This window comes from Nansenia antarctica (assembly GCF_963989245.1).
Source record: "Nansenia antarctica genome assembly, chromosome: 2".
In the NCBI taxonomy this organism is placed as follows: domain Eukaryota; kingdom Metazoa; phylum Chordata; class Actinopteri; order Argentiniformes; family Microstomatidae; genus Nansenia; species Nansenia antarctica.
Window position 1 is genome coordinate 70,047,059 of NC_137675.1, and position 19,512 is coordinate 70,066,570.

The 19,512-nt window shown below is 42.0% G+C and overlaps 1 protein-coding gene across 2 annotated transcripts in view; it reads left to right on the top strand.

Moving 5' to 3' along the window:
* Positions 1-1,985: 1,985 nt before the first annotated feature.
* The window catches only part of stat5a (signal transducer and activator of transcription 5a), a 53,223-nt gene continuing 35,696 nt past the window's right edge, over positions 1,986-19,512 (top strand). Inside the window, exons 1-2 of one of the 2 annotated variants that reach the window (XM_080524814.1) lie at positions 1,986-2,153; positions 2,452-2,503. The gene's annotated coding sequence lies outside the window, so the exon portion shown is untranslated. The remainder of the gene's footprint in view (positions 2,154-2,451; positions 2,504-19,512) is intronic. The other variant, XM_080524815.1, reaches the window with a different exon arrangement.

Consider the following 19,512-nt stretch of genomic DNA (forward strand, 5'->3'; position numbering starts at 1 on the left):
TTGGTTTCTGAGAAAATGTTCTCTGGAGTACTTCTAGGCTATACTACACTAACACATCTTGCTTGATCCTTCAAGTTGATTAACTAACCTCTTTATGAGTAATAGGTGTTTGGGTCAACAAGTCAATAAATCAGGTGAAGTCTGCTTTCTGCCTTCAATCCCACCTGTAACACAGGCTTACATGTACAACCCAATCTGGAACCACTTCCTTTGGATGTACACCGCAACCATGGCTTACTGTACTTAGATGTACATTATAGCTTTGTGGAGGAATAGAAAAGCCCCAGTAGACTTTTCAGTAAAAAATAGACTGTCCCTCATAATGTGGTCTGGCCTTTCAAAGCATGGACTTTCTATGAAATCAAATGGCTGAGAATCACCACTTCCTCTTTGCATTTTGATACTAACAACGAACAGTGGTAAGGTTTTCCTTGACCTTCTCTGGTGAGACTGGAAACCCCATTTTACAGCATATACACATGCTGCTATACTAACCCTCCGGTGACACATCTACTGCTGTTGCACCCATGTTCTGCATAGCTGTCTCTGGAGTTTCTCTAGGTAGCATGTGTGTGATCATCCACTTCTCTAACCCTAACCCACTGTGGGGAAGATGTGGAAGAGTTTTATGACCCACAGTCTATTGTCCCTTTGCTGCTATTTCTCTATTTAGCAGATGCCTTATTCCAAAGTGACTTACAACAAATACAGTACATTTGATTAAGTAAGTGAACCATCTATCCACCAGTCACAGCAGGAAAAAGTTATCTATGCTCAGGGCAGGGGCCATGGCAGTCGTCGTGCTTCGTCTTTCTTACTCTGAGAGGAAGTACTCAGCCAACCCTTCCCCTTACTCCTGGTGTGATGAGGTGAGATGAGGGGGCGTGGAGATGGAGAGCTTTTACCATCAGCAGCTGCTGACTCAGCTGTTTCATGAAGCAACTGTCACCCCTCCAGCCTGGCTAGCAGCCAATCAGTTTGGAGAATCGATTCAGCTTTCACAGCGTGCAGTGAAGTGTCCTGATGTATGGGTTGAGTGTGTGTGTGTGTATGTGTGTGTGTGTGTGTGTGTGTGTGGGCGCGCGACTGCATGCATGCATGCACTTATGTATAACTTGGAAGTGAGAAAGTCAGTTCATGCCTTGTTTGTCTAGAGAAGAGTCAGTGTTCATAATAATACTTCCTCTTTGAGCAGCATTTTTCAGACAGTTGTTCACTGTCTCCTCTTCCACCACCTGGTGTCGCTCTGCTCCAGCTTGTTGAGAATGTTGATGAAACATGTTTAATGACAGCTCATAGGAGAAAGAAGGTACACGCGCGCACACACACACACACACACACACACACGCACACGCACACGGACACACACACACACACACACACACACACACACACACACACACACACACACACACACACACACACACACACACACAGAAGTGTGAGAAGGATGATCTTATACTGTATATCTACTACCTGGAAGGACATGCTTCTATGCATAAGTGACTTTAATAAGAAGGCTGGCTCTTGAATGAAATGATTATTATAAATAATATTAAACATTATGATTCTTCATTAGTTTTCTTAGCCTATGACTGTCATTGTTGTTGTTGCTGTTGTTGTTATTATTTCTTGAGTTATTTCTCGAGTCATCCTATCCATTGCTAGTGTTCGTCTGTCATACGCGGTAAACGACGGAAGTGGGCGGTTGGAGAGAGAGAGAGAGAGAGAGAGAGAGAGAGAGAGAGAGAGAGAGAGAGAGAGAGAGAGAGAGAGAGAGAGAGAGAGAGAGAGAGAGAGACAGAGAGACAGAGAGAGAGAGAGAGACAGAGAGAGACAGAGAGAGAGAGAGAGAGAGAGAGAGAGAGAGAGAGAGAGAGAGAGAGAGAGAGAGAGAGAGAGAGAGAGAGAGAGAGAGAGAGAGAGAGAGAGAGAGAGAGAGAGAGAGAGAGAGAGAGAGAGAGAGAGAGAGAGAGAGAGAGAGAGAGAGAGAGAGAGAGAGACAGAGAGAGAGAGAAATAGGAGAGAGAGAGAAAAACTGCGTAGCGAACTGTGAGAGAAACGGGAGAGGTTCCTTTTCGGGGTCGTTGACGTTACGGAGCTTTTTCTTGACTTTTATGTAAAAAGACTCCGAAATTCATCGTCCCACTAAGGTAGGTTTTATGAATAGGAATGTTTTAGTAGGTGTTGGATAGGCTCCGTTATTAGTGATGGTCTGTATTGCGAAAGAATGTTCTTACAGTGCTTTGTAAACAAACTATATGCCCAGGTTTTGCATGGCAGCGCTCTGTCTACGCTGGGTAAGCGCGTTTAATTTCGCCGGCAATTATCACATGCCAACCTTCAAATTGCAAGTTCTTCAGTATAATGACAATGATTTGAGTTCATATCATTGATGTGATTATTTTAAACACGATTTAAACCAGCTTGTTATTGTGTCTTTTCTAATAGTGGATCAACAGGCTGAGAGTCCAACCCCCTCTGCCTTGGCTGTCAAACGAGAGTATGTGTCCCTGTCAAATTGCACACAGATCACAATAACATTTAAACGTGCGATATTAAGCCTTATAAACATAGAGTTCACCTATATAGTTTATTATGATAACCAGCGGCGTCTGGAATGTACGTTTCTTATAAACCGTTATCCAGCGTCGAGGCCCATCTGTAGGCTATAATAGACTGGCGTGTCGCTATACCCTCTCTAAAAGTTTAACAGGTGAAAGTTGAACTTATATGTGTTGGGTAACGTTTTGAATGTATGTTTGCATTGCAGATTTGCAAAGGTTTGCACAAGTGATTCTTTCAGTACGAGATAGGTTGCTGTGCATGGTGGCGATATATATATATATATATTGTCTCTGAGTGGAAATTAAAAACACACACACTAGGCAACAAATCATATGCAGTGACACCGCATGTGGCAGGTCTAGATGCGTTTTTGTCAGAACATGACCATGAAATGAAATGGTTGGATAATAATTTATTTTCAAGTCATGCAGTTTTCATTTAGACAATGGGGTGCTGGGAAAAGGTAATCAGACAAAGTGTTGACAACTTTTGAATCCAGTAATTTCAGTTATTGTTTAAATTATAACAAATAACTACATGCTGTGTCAGGCACGCTGTCAGTCAGAACAATTAACAGAGAGAAACTTTGAACAGGAATATCACATTTGACTCCATGTTATTACTATATAATGACCCAGTAGAATAAACTATCTGTATAGCTGAATAAAACTATTGTTACAATTATCTCCCCCCTCAATAACTGGAGTTATTTATTGAGACACTTAAAGGGGCAATCTGGGAGTGAAACAACAACAAAGCAGTAGATTGAAGACCCATCTCTTCAGGCTGCATCTTAATTGTCCCTCCTAAAGACCTCCTCATCCCCACTACCCCCCTGAACAGTTTCCCTGAAGTAATTCTTCCTTCTTCTAGCATTGTAACTGCCAATGGCCCCTGGTCATAGCATAGATTACTTTTTGTTATGATGATAGATGATGGGTAGATGATTCACTTACTTAAACACATTTATTTGTTGTAAGTCACTTTGGATAAAGCTTTTGGCTAAATGCCAAAAATGTAATGTAATGTAAAAGCGGTCTTCCCGTTTTGTTTGTTAAACAGCTTAGGGATGGAGCTGGAGAATTGTAACCACTCTGAAATTAATATACAGAGCTTTTGATGGCAGGATTGACCGTCCATGAGATCAAAATGATTGTGTTAGCCAACTATCAGTTTTTCGTTAAAATTTGATTGTTTACAAACATAGAATAAAACAAGCCTATATTTTGGGTTCTGATGGGGTAAGACAGTTGCACTCATAAGTAATTTAGTTAGGCCTATATTCTTCAAGAATTAATGGCTATTGATCACTCATTTAAAAGTCCCAGATTGCCCCTTTTGTTGTCATACAGGTTTATCGGGAAAGCACCACTACAGTAGTGTCTGATTCGACACAGAGACATAGATAGTGTAGGAGTATGAACACGTCACCTTAACATTGCTGTTAGTGTATGACTGTCACGGCTCAACCTCCAAAGTACAGACATGTGGTTGATTTACGTATGAATGAAATACCCTTTAAAAACGGATCCTTTCTGTACATCTGAAATGTCACTTGGGGCTTTGATGTCACTGCTGAGAAAATGTTTGTTGGTTGTGTGTGTGTGTGTGTGTGTGTGTGTGTGTGTGTGTGTGTGTGTGTGTGTGTGTGTGTGTGTGTGTGTGTGTGTGCGCGCATGCCTGTGTGTGTGTGTGCGAGTGTGTGTGTGTGTGTGTGTGTGTGTGTGTGTGTGTGTGTGTGTACTGTATTTAGTCACACCATTGATGTTCATATAGAGAAACACAGATAAAGAAACTCATTACTACCTGCCAAGCAGCGATTGCACCCCACCTTCTCATTGTGTAGTGCCTCATTCATGTCATGGTAACATGCTGCACACTGACAGATGATGTTGTGATATGCTTGTGCTTGTGTTTGTGCCAACCAGGGTAACAGAGACCTTAAAATCCCTGTCAGTAATTTTTTCACCATTATTCAATCATTAGATATAGCTACCCCATGATTATGACAAATATACTATTTATTGTAAGTGGAACAACTGTTAACCTCATAACCTCATAACCAAAGCAATGGACCTATCACTCAACTGTTAATATGTTGGGTATGTTCAGAGTATACTTTATAAAATGATGTCTTGTAATTCTTATCTAATGAAATTCAGTTCCTTGAACACATTTATTGAACGCTTTTATCTCCAATCAGTACAGATCGAGAGAGCGTTCTCTAATAATGTTGTAATAATGTGCCTTACTTGAGTGGCTATGGCATACAGTACACTGTTGTGTTCTATATGGCAACTCTCTGCATATACAGTTGTCTATGCCTGTGCCTGCGTCTGTGAAGACCATTACACACCGGATTTCCTTATGCCACATTCTTCAGGTGTAACTGTCTGGTTTGGAATGTTTGATGCTGTTTTTTTTCAGCATCAATAATAATAATAATAACAACAACAACAACAACAATAACAATAACAATAAGGATTACAATAATAATAATAATAATAATAATAATAATAATAATATGATAATATGATAATCATATGATAAACCTAACCCCATGTTCTGTGCTACCCCTAACCCTCTTGGCATGCTTTAAAGCTGCCTTGCATGCCCCACACAGTTGCCATAGCTAGTACCCAATGCCAAGGCAAAGTTTGAGAGGTTCATGCTTCCACGAAAGAGAGGGAGTTCTAGGCATGTAGGGCAAACGTGAGTTGGCCGACACAAACGGTCCGTACAGAGACACGCACACACACACACACACACACACACACACACACACACACACACACACACACACACACACACACACAGAGAAACAGAAACAGCAAGGGAACAGGGGAAACCCTATGCTTAAGTATCCCGTCTCTAAGCCCTCGCTGCCATATAGTCACAGCATGCCCATGTGCTTCCATAGGGGTTCCGTCATGTCTTTCCGTACTAACAGCCATGGCACAGTGTGTAGTGTGCCTCTCTCATGTAGGGTCCAGTAGGACGTACTGCAACAGGATGAAGCTGAGATTTAGGTCGGCGGGGCTGGTTTGAACTTCTCCCAATATTGTCATAATAATTAATTAGGTTTTTTGTGTATATGGGAAAAACATGGCTCGGTTGTAGAAAGCTCAGCCATTAGTTCCATGTCCTGTCAGGATGCTGTGACTAAGCCTTGAGTCAGGGCTTACAGACTCACTTGCACAACTATGACATTGCCTCGGGGGTTGGATGATCTTATAAGCCCGCTATGGAAGAAGAGAAAAGAGGAAGCAGGGAGCCGGGAGCTAGGGATGAAGTGGACAAGAGGTTACAGTACAATGGCCACCAAGCTGTGTTCTAGGGAGTCGGCAAGTGCATTTCGTGTTTCGGGCCATTGGAAATGATCATGGTTGTTGTCATTGGGGAAGGATAACGTTATCTTATCTAAGATTAGCACTTAGAGACAGTTCCTCCCTTGAGCATGAGGAAGTGGTCACTGCACCAATCGGTAAAGTAAAGTAAAGTGTCATCTAGCGCTGCTTGGTGACGTACCACAGTAAACCAGGGGGACCAGCAACCAACAACTCGGTATAGTACAGAGATATGTGAGAACCTAAATATGCTGTTGAAAATATTGTTTTATTTGGCCAGTGTAAATGTGAACTTTCTAATGGGCTTCAGTGCAGGAAAGTTTTCTTTGCATCATATTCCGTAACACTCAAATGCTACTGTGAAGCACTTGAACTTTCTATCTTCAAATTATTTTGCTGCCGCTGCAGGCTTGTCTGTGGTTCATTTTGATCAGATGTGTCGACTGTTGTGCACATTCTCTTGCTCTTCTAGTTCCATTGTGCACTTGGTTGGTGACTTTGACTCAGAATTCATTCAAGTATTTGCTACACTGGTGCACAGCAGCATTCTAGAACAAGATGTACAGCACTATGGTGAAAGAGAAACAGGCTGTCAAAAGTTGTAAAGCAGTGAGAGGAGAGGAAGAGAGAGAAAGAGACTGAAAGAGAAAGGGAGACACACAGGATGACTTCCTCATCAGGAAGTATGTGGTAAAACACACATGCGGACACAGACACACAGATACACAGACGCACACTCACCCCCACCCTCTCTACCCCGCCCCTTTCAGTTGGCCTTACTGTTAATCCTGTCACATGACCGGGAGCTTTTAACCTGGACTAGGGCCGCTGTACTTTACTTGTGATGCTCCCGGATCTGTCTGTTACAGCAAAGCCTCTGGATGACTGCTAGTGCTAAGATATATTATTTTCATTGGAACTAACTCATTCTAAATAGGCAACACAGTGTACTGTACAACCATAGTGTAAAACCATTCATCAATGGTTTAATGGTTGGATTTATCAAACATAAGATGGTATCAAGGTCCTTATGTGCCATTTTATCACAGTCTGTCTCTCACTTTTGGCGTATGGTGAGAGACCTCTCTCTCTCTCTCTCTCTCTCTCTCTCTCTCTCTCTCTCTCTCTCTCTCTCTCTCTCTCTCTTTCACTTGTCCTCCCCCCTTCAGTGCGTTCAGTGAGTGAGAGGAAGGAGAAGGCAGCCTAAAGTTCCAGACACTGAGACGCATGATAAGGACTCTGGGTATTATCTGTGTGACACAACTGAAATAGCCAGCACTCTTGAAGGAAAGCTCTCACTCAACCAAATTATGGTAGCTATCAAATGTGTGAAGAGGTGTAGCTTTCAGCGAACATTTTCCTTCCTTTTTAGTATGATTTCAAGGAGTAAAAGTGCGAGTCATATGGACAGTCCAGAAAATGATCATGGTGTGTAATACTGTGGCGAGAACATAAACTGGTAGTCCTGGTCTGGCCCTAGGGGTCAGGGGTCGTTGACCTCATGAATGAGCCTTACTTAGGTTCACCGAAAGGTCAAATGAATTAATTAACCCATGACTTGCTGCATTCTCTTGTGAAGTTGATCACATTTGATCATCCTATGGTCTCTATGGACACCCTCTGGGTTAAGTTAGTCTGGTATTTAGTTTGTTTTGTCTAGTCTCATCTGGTTTGGGTTTTGTTGTGACATATTGCTATTGAGCTATTGTATTGGCTGGTTTGGGTTAAATATTGGCTGCCTTTAGACCACACTGCAAAAAGTCGGCTCTCAAAAACAAGAAAAGAAATCCTTAATGTTCTTAAAACAAGTAAAAGTAAAACTAGTCCACTCAGACAAGTATATATTGCCTTGATTTAAGATATTTAATCTTACTTAGATTAACTTTTTGCAGTGTAGCTAGCTTTGGATGGATGCTGGATGGTTTTGGTAGGTTAATGCTCAGTATGTTGCTCATCACTGGTAGTGTCTCTCATGGCGTGATTAGGGGTAGTCGCTGCCACGTTCAAGCCTATTACAGGCTTACCGTGAAAGAGCTCCGGCTCATAAAACCCAGGGACTCCTGACAGATAGAGCGTATGGGCTGAAGAGAACAGAGAGAGGGATGGAAAGAGTGAGACAGAAAGAGAAACAGAGATGTAACAGTGAGACAGAGGCAGAAATATGGAAATGAGAACATCTCACCCGAGCACACACACACACACACACACACACACACACACACACACACACACACACACACACACACAGGCACACACACGATATGCACACACGTAGCCCTGCGTCTACCGCCTATTATTGCTGACCCCCATAATCCCAGTGTTTTTGTTTTCTTAATCAAATGTAGGTCATACTTGGACCTTCGTGTCTAGGCAACTGAGCAATGTCTTTAGCAGATTAAGAAAAGATGAAGCAAACAATGAAGAACAATGATTATGATGATCCGGAGCAAGCTTTTTTATTATTAATGTTCCTGCTCCATATTGCTGTGCCTTGTAATCTGCTGCTGGACAGGAGGAGGCTGCCAAGCTGATTGACCAAATCTCAGGCCCTCTCCTACTCAATCTCTATAATACACTATCTGTCTTTGTGGTTCTCACTGGACTCAACACCAGCCTCTCCTCCATCTCCCTCTTTTTAAGTTGTTGTTGCTTGCTGCTTCAAATGTTCCCTGAACGATAGTGAGGTATGTCTGGATCCAGTCTCTCTCCTCTCCTATCCTTAGCTCCTCATCGTTGTACAGGCATAGGAGCAGTATAATGTGTGAGTCAGAGTGTGGATCTGTTGGCCTATTGATCCAATTAGCTCATCATTGCCCCCAGGCCTGCTGATGTTCTCTCTCCACGACACCTTCTCCTTCCTCACTCCCTCCAACCCCCGCGGTTTGCTTTAGAAGAGCCTCATGTCCTGTCATCTCAAGAGCAGAGCTCGAGCTCTGTGATATAAAATGTTAACACGATTACTTTCATTAAAGTTAACGGAGTATGATTTTTTACCCCATGTTGGGTTGTCACCATGGTGCACCGTTCAATGATTAAACACGGAACATGGAAAGGTATCTGATGGCCCAGCAGAGACAAGGACTCCATGTGCAGGGTGTGTGTGTGTGTGTGTGTGTGTACATGTGCATATGTGACACGGTCTAGTGTTTTGGTCTGCATGTCGGCATTCGATTTAATGTTCAGACTTTTCTTTCGGAAAATGTGAATACATTTCCGCTGTGTTGAATATCAATGACACACTCGCTTATTCTGATCTTAATCCATGTACAGCACTTTAGTCAGCGAAAGTTGTTTTAAATGTGCTTTATAAATAAACTTGACTTGACTTGACTTGACTTGAGTCAACTAACACAGCTTGTTTTGTTAGCCTGCTAACAATGTAAAGTAGTGTTATAGTTAACTAGGTAGCAGTGATGATTACTCATCCAATCCATTGCATTGCAGTATTTTGGCTTGACTAGCAAGTTTGTGTTGTGATTTTCAACAACGTTGAAATGTAATTCCGTGTTTCAAAATAAAAAATAAAAACATTTTGATTGGTTGCAGACATGCGGACCAAAACACTAGACTGTGTCATATGTGTATGTGTGTGTGTGTGTGTGTGTGTGTGTGTGTGTGTGTGTGTGTGTGTGTGTGTGTGTGTGTGTGTGTGTGTGTGTGTTAGAGGGGGGAAGTCTTCCCATGGGGTCAGAGTGCAACATTTGATAAACATAACTCTCCTTATGTCACAGGTGTTGTAGTCTGATCTTGTGTGTAGAATGTAAAACATCAGTCCCCACCTCCCTCCAAGGTACACCAATGTGGTCAGTCTGTTGTTGTCCTGGTCCTTGACTACTACACCCCCTTCTGTTGCATTGTCCCATGTTTCCTCAGGGAAGCATTCAGCCTTGTGAGTTGATCACATGTGCTGTTAAATATATGCAGAGAGAGAAGGAGGGAGAGAGAGAGAGAGATAGAGAGAAAGAGAGTGTGCAAATAGGCAGTGCAACCTTACCACGGTTCATGGTCCCCCATCAGGCACATTCTCCACCCTCACATGCTCACCCGTCCATTGCATCATAACCCTTTGGTTTGTGTACAACAAAATATGAATTGAGTCAATGTGAGTTATAGATGAAGAGGAATGAACGCGTCAGAGTAGATGTATTATGCTTGTGTTCTCTATTACCATGGAATTGTGTGATGTCTGCTTTGAATTGGAAAACATAGTCAATGTGTCATTGTGTACTGTTCAATATGGAAATATGATATTATGCAAACTCAAATACCCATGAATGCTCTCTCTCATAAATGCAAATACAGATAGAAGATTAGGGTCACTGTATCCACAAACATGACTGAGGGAATTAGTGATGCATTCACGTGAAATCCCAAGTTCATGGACCAATGGGAAACGGGATGAAGTATGACTATCATTAAAGAATCATATCATAAAGAATGGAAATGTGTGTATGATTATCAGATTATTGTCAGATGATTGTTGTAGATAGGCTACTGTAGATAGTGTAAAGAAGAGATAGTGGGTCTGATAACCAAACCAATTATAAAAAATAGGACTGGAAAAATTGAACGTGAAACTTTCATATATTCTAGATTCATTACACATGAAGTGAAATATTTCAAGCCTTTTTTGTTTTAATGTTGATGATTACGGCTTACAGCTCATGAAAAATATTAGAATATTATATAAGACCAATCAAAAAAAGGATTTATAACACAGAAATGTCAACCTTCTGAAAAGTATGTTCATTTACGACGAGCTGAAGGCCGCTATCAAAGCAAGCTGGGCTTCCCTAACACCTCAGCAGTGCCACAGGCTGATTGCCTCCATGCCACGCCGCATTGATGCAGTAATTCATGCAAAAGGAGCCCAGACCAAGTATTGAGTGCATAAATTAACATACTTTTCAGAAGTTCAACATTTCTGTTTTATAAATCCTTTTTTTTATTGGTCTTATGTAATATTCTAATATTTTGAGATATTGGATCTTTGAAACATCACCATTAAAACAAAAAAGGCTTGAATATTTCACTTGAATGAATCTAGGATATATAAAAGTTTCACTTTTTGAATTAAATTACGGAAAATACCCTTTTCCATGATATTACTTTTTTTTTAGAAACATTCTAACAGGACAACAGGCAGTTGGGGATACTCATGCAAAGATATTACCTAAATAACAAATATTAGCCAAACATGCGACATGAATAAACTGGACAATAGAAATAGACTTTTCACACTTACTGCTTGATGCAGGTAACCTCCAGTTTCACCACTGGTGAACAATGGCCACACCTTGATTCTCTACACAAGATGAAAAAACAGAATGGGGTTGTCTGTGGCCACTAGGCCAGGTGATTGGAGGAGAATTAGGGTGTGTTCACAGTGTGTGTTCACAGTGCACAGTGCATTGGAGGAGAATTAGGGTGTGTTCACAGTGTGTGTTCACAGTGCACAGTGCAAGGAAATGTTCTACTTAGAAACTTGTTGAAAGATAATTAATGACAGTTTCCCACTTGGAGAGTAACAAAATCAACCAATAGGAAGCTCTTACAAGGAATTTTAACTAGGAGTTTGCGAGATGGCATGAGCACCCCATTAATTGACACACTTGGCCATGGAGGGCTGGCCTTTTAATCATATAGTATAGGGGAACTCGACAATAGTGTATGTGGTTTTCAATCATGTACCAGTCTGCAATAGGAGCCTTTTTAAAAAGTTGATACAGACTGGTGACAGTGGACAGGGAAATGATACAGACTGCCCTTTGGGAGTAGGAGTGTATGTCATAAAACCTAATGATGTTGTAGTTGGGGATCATCCCTGTATGTGTCTCAGAGGACAAGGAGAGGGAGTTGTCAGAACAGTCATACCCCCCAGTTTAACCCCTATTCACAACGGAATGTGGACTCAATGTACAGTACAACATGCTTTGTTTGTTTACGTTCTCGTGTGTAAGTTAGGAAAGCCTCTCTTCGAGTTGATTTGGTCATATTCCAGTGCCCACTCAGCTTATCTACATTATCCCTGGGCTACCAACATAATCACTCAAACATAGCAGGAGGGAGCAAGCTAACCAGGTCATGTCTTGTGTTTTCTCTGAGACGTGTTGAAAGTGTCTTGCCAATGATTGGTTTCAGCCCTGTCCATTCTACTGTGTACCCCTTCTCCTCTCATCGCCATGATTGTAGCTGTTAGTCTACAGTAGTTGTCTTGTGCCAGAGCAACAGTGAGAGTGACATTTGGAGTCTGTCAGGTCTCAGCTGAAAGCTCTTCAGCTGAAGGGAGACTGTTTGTTGGTCATGAAGCTATTAACAGGTCATACAATGGAGAAGTCCAGAACTTCAGGGGAATCCCATGCTTTATGTCAAAGTCGTTTTAATGAAATGGTATAAAGGTATGCTTTTGTGTGTCAACTTTCATTATTATGTTTAGATGAATACAGCTCATGTCGTTGGTACAGACGTCATCTTGAACAAATCTCTTTTGATATCACATGTCTTCCTCACATGATGCATGTTTGTGAAGTAAGTGTGTGGTTCCTACTTCCTACGATATTTGGCACGACCTGCTGAGCCTCCACGGTCACTGGTGCTTTAATTCGGAAAATGGCAACATGGCAACAGTGTCTGCAGGTAATTTGTCAGTAGTTTGCAGTTTATGTAGAGGTCAATGGTTTTATTATGTTCCTGTGTAGCACCTTAGCAGTTCACACTCGACCTCAAAGATATGGAATTAGATATTGGACAGATCATATATCACAAGGGATCAACCATGGGCCACGTTAGCACCACTTGGTATATTATCACCCTCAGATCCGTAGGGTCTGATCCCAGAGGTGTGCCACAGGATGCCCTATACTGAGGGTTCTGGATAGTGTGTGTGTGTGTGTGTGTGTGTGTGTGTGTGTGTGTGTGTGTGTGTGTGTGTGTGTGTGTGTGTGTGTGTGTGACGTGCGTGCGTGCGTGCGTGCGTGCGTGCGTGCGTGTGTGTGTGTGTGACACATGGTGGAGGAAAGACCTCCATATCGTAAGCCAGGGGTGTCAAACTTGTTTTGGTTGCGGGCAACATTGGACCAAATGCAACCTCACGCCGGAGGGAAAAAAGAATACATTTGTTAGTAAAACTAAACGAATGCCCAATGTTGTGCACACTGGTGCATCATATTATTAAATACTACTGGATATTACAGCAGCCGATACTCAGCCTACTCTCAATTTCCACAGAGCTCAATATTACAGTGTTACAGTAACTTAGTTAGAAGAGTGCATTCATTTTCTGTTTATATTACATGTCGCCTACCTTACCAATTACAATAAATAACTGTAAGTGGGAGTGTAACTTTTTTTGTTCATGTCCTCCAATCAGGGGACGGGGTGGTAGAGATTTAAAAAAATGAATAAAAAGGATAAGGCATTATGCAATCAATGCTTTCTGATCAAACTTCTTATTTCAAAGCTGATATAACCATTATCATTAATTTCTTTATCACCCGACGGACCATATCTTTGATATTATCTTTGACCTCTGTGTCAAGCAGACCCGTGGGATCTGAGGGGATCGTGGGGTGGGGTTGACCTTTACTGAGTACACACAGCATGCAGGGAAGGAGGGAAGGGAATAGTTGAGGGGGATGGGGCTGTGGCTCTGGTGACTGTGTTAGACACAGTGTGCAAGAAACTGCAGCTATCTGACCTTTGACACATGACATGTTGAAAAGGTTGAAGGTGTGATATGGAGCAAGCAGGAGATTTGGGAACGGAGAGAGGTGTGTGAGAGCGGGGGATTGAGGCATGTGAAAAAAGTTGTCCGTCAGTGAGATGTAGACTTTTGAATCAATAACATTTATCAATCAATAACATTTATTTGTATCGCACTTTTTACAAGACAATTGTCACAAAGTGCTTTACAACAATTATGAATATTAACTACAATATTAACAATATAAGTAATAACTGTAATGACTGTAGACCCCCAAAAAGCACAGGTTCATCAACACTGCAATACACTGCAGTGCATTTTTCCAGTATTTTCTGACTCATCTGACCAGTCTGATTTAACTGTAACAGTACTTCACTCCTCCCCCACCTCTTTTTTTTTTAGTTACGTAACGAAATGAAGTAAATCAAACAGAATTCTGAGTGAAGCAATGCCAATATTGGCATCCGAAAGACAACAATTGATTGAATCGTTCAGCCAGAGAAACCCATTGATTTGACTTGGCAATACATGAAGATTGGCTATGAGTGAGACCATCTACCCTGCCTTGATCTGCATCTATCTAGTGGTGGTCTAGTGGATAGTGAGTTGGACTTGTGATCGGAAGGTTGTGAGTTCAAATCCCACCTGAAACCACACCACTACTAGTGTGCCCTTGGGTAAGGCACTTAGCCCTCAGTTACTCCAGGGGGAATGTCCCTGTAATTCGTAATTGTAAGTCGCTTTGGATAAAAGCGTCTGCTAAATGGCAAAATTAATCTCTGTGAAGGGTCTTTTTTCACAGTCCAATCATCAAATAGCAGGATACCACCTAATACCTTATTGCTGTACTGGAAATCAACAGGTCAAAATGCCATTAACTCTCAGTAGTACTCAGCTAGTACCGTACACAGTAAGTGAAATATTCAGGCAATGATGTGGCTCTGATGGGTTGGCTCTTTTGTGCGTTGTACTTAGTGTGTCACTTAGACCGCTGACTGACAGTAACTAGATCAGTGCCTTTTAACAGGTCATGTTTGATGAACTGGCAAATAGGTACCTTTGTGTCTGGACTCGTTATCGATTATCTAAAATAGTTTTGTGTTTTGTCTCCTATAATGTTTGACCTGTAGATAGACCTCATTGCCCATTGGACAAAACCTCAAGTACACAAGTACCTGATAAGAAAATAGATGATTATACAGTATATGGGCCAATTTAGTCATTATGATTTGTTATCAGTAATGGTTGTGATAACTTGTACCACACAGTTAGCATATGGATACATGCACACATATTTATGTGTCTGACCTGTTAGCCATGTCTTGTAAAATGTGATTTTAAATGTTTTAATGGAGCACAAAATGTATGTTAGTAATATTTTAAAATGGCCATCCCAATATGCTAATGTTATGATATCATCTGTCAGAGTACTAACAGTAGGCCATGTTAACTTAACTGTACTTCATGCTTTAGAAGATTTGAGTTTCTGTACATGTGAGTACATGTGACTGTCTTTTGTTAGCTACACTGCAGAGCAAAGAGAGCCCCTTTCTGATTATCCTTTGACTTTTGCCATCTTTACCCCTGGGCATCTCATCTCTTCCTATCTAAATGTAACTCATGATAACATTATCTGTGTTCTAGTCATAAAGACTATTTCCCCTGGGCTGGCTCAGACAGCGTGGTGCAGTAAGCTGACCTCCTCTAATATGGCCTCATCTGTAAACTCTTTGAAAAGAGAGTTTGCTCAAGTTGCATCTCTCAAACCTTGGCAGACTTAATGGGTATTATTTGTCTCCTCATTTAATTTCCCCTGCATCTCATCTCCATCCAATGGCCCTTGGGTCTGACTCTGGCCCTAGACATTCCTCTCACAGCAGGGGGTCAGGCCTTTGTGTGGGGCCTCCCCAACCCTCCACTGCCCCTCATGTTTGTCCGGCCAGCTCTTTTGTTCAGGGGCCTCATTACATTATGCCTACAACTGTCAGTCGTAGCCCTTTGATCTGTCTTTCCTCCATCTAGTGTGTAACTCTCCCTCTCCCCCTCCATGACTGCTGGCTGAGACCTTGGTGGCCTCCTGGTAGCATTGCTAGGGTGTTTGTTCACTTTTCTGAATTTCTCTGCAGAAATCAGAGGATGGGCTCATTGTAATGAATGAGGAATGTTATCAAGACGTCTATCTCCACCAGCTTCCCCTCAAGGAAGCAGATCCTTGATCAGCAATGGCCTACTCAGGCTGTCTGTGTGGGAGGTCAGGGAAGACCTGTCTTGGAATATGTGTGGCTGAGGCTCTAGTAGTTGCTATTATTCTATGTGTTTGAAGTATGAATATGTTCATAAAAACTATCTTGGTCTGTGGTTGTGTGTAAATATCCAAGTCCACACTGGCCAGGACTAATATATATATATACAGTTAGGTCCATATACATTTGGAATATATATATATATATATATTTAGGGCTGTCAATGTTAACGCATTATTGATGGCGGTTAATTTGGAAACCTTAACACGGTAAACAACTATTACGTTACGATTCCACTACAGAACCTCCACTTACAAATACAAATCAGAATGGCTGCACGGTCTAAGGCAATAGGATCAGTCTCCAATCAACTCTTCAGGTGTGGGTTCAAATCCCACTTCAGGCAGCCTTTCCTTTTTCTTTTCAGCAATATAAAATACGGTGAACCCACTGCTTACATGTTACTAAATATGAAATACAGTGGACCCACTGCTTACATGCTACTAAATATGAAATACAGTGGACCCACTGCTTACATGCTGCTAAATATGAAATACGATACACGGTAGTATTCAGGGCTGCCAAGTTTCACCAAAAGTTTGGAGTGAGATTTTTTTGGCGGTGGAGCGACCCAAAACTGTGCACGTTTTGGCAGCGGCGGCCCCTCTCTCCCACCCAATTATTTGTGCTAGTTTCCTGCAATTTTACATGTTGTTCATAATGTGCGGCCGTACCACCTTGCGTGTGCGGCCGTACCACCTTGTCAAGCCTGATCTCGTCAGATCTCAGAAGCTAAGCAGGGCTGGCCCTGGTTAGTAACCTGGATGGGAGTCCGAAAAGGGTGAAAGCCTGGTTGCCGTGGGCCCGTGGCACATATATGTGGCTTGGGGTTGGCATGTTCCCCCCATGTCCACTAGGGGTCTCCTTCACCCCACATGGAAAGACATGCCAAAGTGAACACCCGTCCCTGACCACGATGGTGAAGAACGCTACTTGGTCCCCGGGGCGCCGGGCGTCGGTTCAAGCCATGCCAAAAGGGCGACCGCTGCCCCTGGCTGCCAGTGGAGGAATGGCAGCCCGGATGGGTTACAAAGGCAGAGGACAATTTCCACCTGGCGACCCGCCGAAGATAGTGCATGTGCTTGTGTTTGTGTGTGTGTTCACCTAAAAAACTTGCATGTGTGTGATCAGAGTGTAAAACTGCCGTGTGTGGCCATTAAAAGACCATCAAGGTCCGATTTCTATCAAGGTCCGATTTCATAATAAACCAGCACAAGAAATGAAAATAATTAACATTTTATAAAACAAGAACAAAATTCAGACAATATATCATATTTATGAAATCATAATAAACAAATACAGTAGCCTACAGACTCTAAAAGAAAAATTGGGCCCCATCAACAGGACTCAGCCCCTTGGTCAGCAGCAGAAAGACCCGTGGTCATCATCTTATATACAGTACATTGCTCATAGATGGCTATCATGTTATACAGTACATACCAGGGTTTTCCCTGGGTCAGAATGAGGGCTTGGTGGGTGATTTTGTGCGCGGCCAAATTTTTTTTGAGGGACCCCCAATTGTTGTATTTGTATTGTAAATTGTAATTATTAATTATTATTATTATTAATGTACCTGGTTATGTTACAGTAGAGAAACAAAAAACAGTTACCAAAACTGAGTATTTACTAGCTAAGATTGGCAAAAGATTGGCGTGGTGCAACCAAAATTAGTAAACAACTAGTTTGAAACTAGCTAGTAACAACTAGGGGTTTAGTAACTACTAAATGCCTGCATTTAGTAATGACTTACGCCATATTGGTGCAACCCAGTCCAGTAGGCTACCAGATACGATGTTGTAATGTATGCACATATTTTGCTACCACGGTTGCCAGACGGAATTGACAATGTCCAGCCCAACCAGTCTAAAAGCTGCCGAATCCACCCGTCCAGTGTGACCAAAAGTAGCCCAATCTGGCAACACTGCTTGCTACGTTCTTGCAGCTCGAGTGAACACAGGTTCTTCCATCAGCGCTCGCCTGCCGCTTCGATTGCAGACTCAAGTTAACGCGCGTGCAGAAAGATGCCACGAAACTCATGTCCGGTAGCTTTCTTTCAAGGAATTTCAAAAATAAAAGTCCCGTAAAACAATTGTTATTTCTCGCGTGAGAAATAGAGATGCGGCGTGAGAGCGTGAGAACTGGTTGAAATGCGTGAGTCTCACGGTGATTGCGTGAGACTTGGCAGCTCTGGTAGTATTTGTTCAGTGGACCACTGACTAGTGGTCGTGCAAATCTGTGTTGGGTCGTGCAAATCTGAAGAGCCACTCGTTAAGGAAGAGAACGATCTCAAGAACGAATGGTATACTTTAACCCGTGTCCTTTATGTAGGAGCTAAAGTATAAAAGTATACTGTATTCTGTGATAGCCCCAAGGATAGCCCCCAAGGACCCCAATTGAAATAAGCCAGTGGCTTTCTTGGGTTTTTATCCTTTTAGTTGACCTTGTATGTAATATGTACTTTCATGTACCTACTTCTGCAAATCTTCTAATAAAGTTTTCAATCAATCAATCAATCAATAGCAATTCGACAATGAAAATAACAGTGATCAGTTTGAAGAAAAAAACTGTCTGAAAGCAAGCAAGACATCAGACCTGTTCTAGTCTTTGGAGAATACTTCTCCGCTTTTAGTACTGAAAGTCGGAACAGCACCACAAAACCAACCAGTGGTCGAAGATATAATACAATGCACCCCTGTATACAATAATTATTATTGTATAATAATGTCTACCTAAATGAATATGAATGGGGAAAAGTGAAGGGAGTTTCAGAGTAACCTGAGGTTCCCGGTACGGGAAACAACGTTTTTTTCCTTTCACCTTTGAGGTGGAGCAGTTACTTATGAGAGGGCTTGGTTCAACCGACTAGAATTCAGGGGAGAACAGGCGTGTATCTGTGCAGTCTGAGGTTTGGCAGTTAAGTGCAATTCTGACTGCATAGCTTGAGATTTTTTTACTCAACAAATTAAGAGATTCTAATCTCTAACCAGTTTGTCATGCATTTCTTTATTCCAACACCACACATGTTTTTGTTTTATCTCCCCCAAAAAATACCAGTAAATGCTAGTACGGTAATCACGATTAATCAGATTAATCACAGAATATTATTGTATATATATATATATATATATATATATATATATATAGAGAGAGAGAGAGAGAGAGAGAGATACAGAGAGAGAGAGAGAAAGACAGAGAGAGATAGATAGAGAGAGATACAGAGAGAGAGAGAAAGAGAGAGAGAGATAGATAGAGAGAGAGAGAGAGCTTGTTGGTCATGCTGGTAACGGTAACCTAGACGACAAACCCTTTTTACGATCCCTTTTGCACACTCATCTCATTCCCATTTACAGCTGCTGGGTCTCTGGAGGCAGAGCAGTGTGAAGTGTGGCCAGTCAGCGGGCACTAATGGTGGCTAGGTTCTCTGAGGGGGCCCCAGGTCCACTACTGCAGAGAATTCTAGAGGAAAGGGGGTTCCATTAACCAAGGCTGAACAATAGGTCAATTCCAAGTGGTGTGCTCTGCTCCACAAGACCATGAAAAATGCTTGTAGAGCCAATTAGAGAAGGATAATGAGGAACTGTTATCGTTTTGG